Genomic DNA, 849 nt, shown 5'->3' on the forward strand with positions numbered 1-849 from the left:
ACTTGACGGCAGCAGGTTTGGGTTTTGGTTAATCTTTACAGAAGCAGATAGCCAGGACTTTTCTCCCACAGAGCCACTAGGTGGGTTTGAGGAGCCAGCCTTTCATTTAGCAGCCAAGAGCTTAACCATTACTAGCCTTCAGGGGGTTAGCAAATGCCTTAAAATTACATTTTATTAGATCCCACAAATTACGTAGCCAGCCCACTCTAAATTCCAAGGTATGACAATTAATTTACTGATCACTCCCAACAGCATTATTTGCAGTAGAATGTTGGTTAATATTGATATTGATCAGAAGGGATTATTTGGTCCCTTAAAAGTTGGAGTATCAGAATAATTGGAAGTCATCATAAACCCATTGCCGTTGAGTCAATTCTGACTCACAGTGACCTTATAGGACAGTGTAGAACTGCCCTATAGGGTTTCCAAGGAGCAGCTGGTGGATTCAAACTGTCAACCTTTTTGGTTAGCAGCGTAGCATGCCATAGCTCTTAACCATTGCACAGGGAGGTGGGAAAAGCCTTGTGCTCAGAACAGCAGGCTCAAGTTCAGACCCAGGTCTCCAATGCCTATTAGCTGTCAATGCACACGTGACATTAACTTTACTGACCTAGCCCCCTGTTCTTTCCCCACCTGTGTACCCAGAACCTTAGTACCTTCCTGCAAAGAGTCTCCTCAGTGTCCTGGGCATCCCCAAAGGACGTGTCCCCTGGGCTTACAAGCTCACTCCCACTATCATCTCCACCCTGCTTTTTCTCACTCATTCTTGCTCCACTTTTGTCAATGCCAGCTGCTCTCGAAGCTGCTTGAAGAAGCCATACTATGTCAACACTATTTCAGCTAAAAAAA

This window comes from Trichechus manatus, unplaced genomic scaffold (assembly GCF_000243295.1).
Source record: "Trichechus manatus latirostris isolate Lorelei unplaced genomic scaffold, TriManLat1.0 scaffold00004, whole genome shotgun sequence".
Classification (NCBI taxonomy): domain Eukaryota; kingdom Metazoa; phylum Chordata; class Mammalia; order Sirenia; family Trichechidae; genus Trichechus; species Trichechus manatus.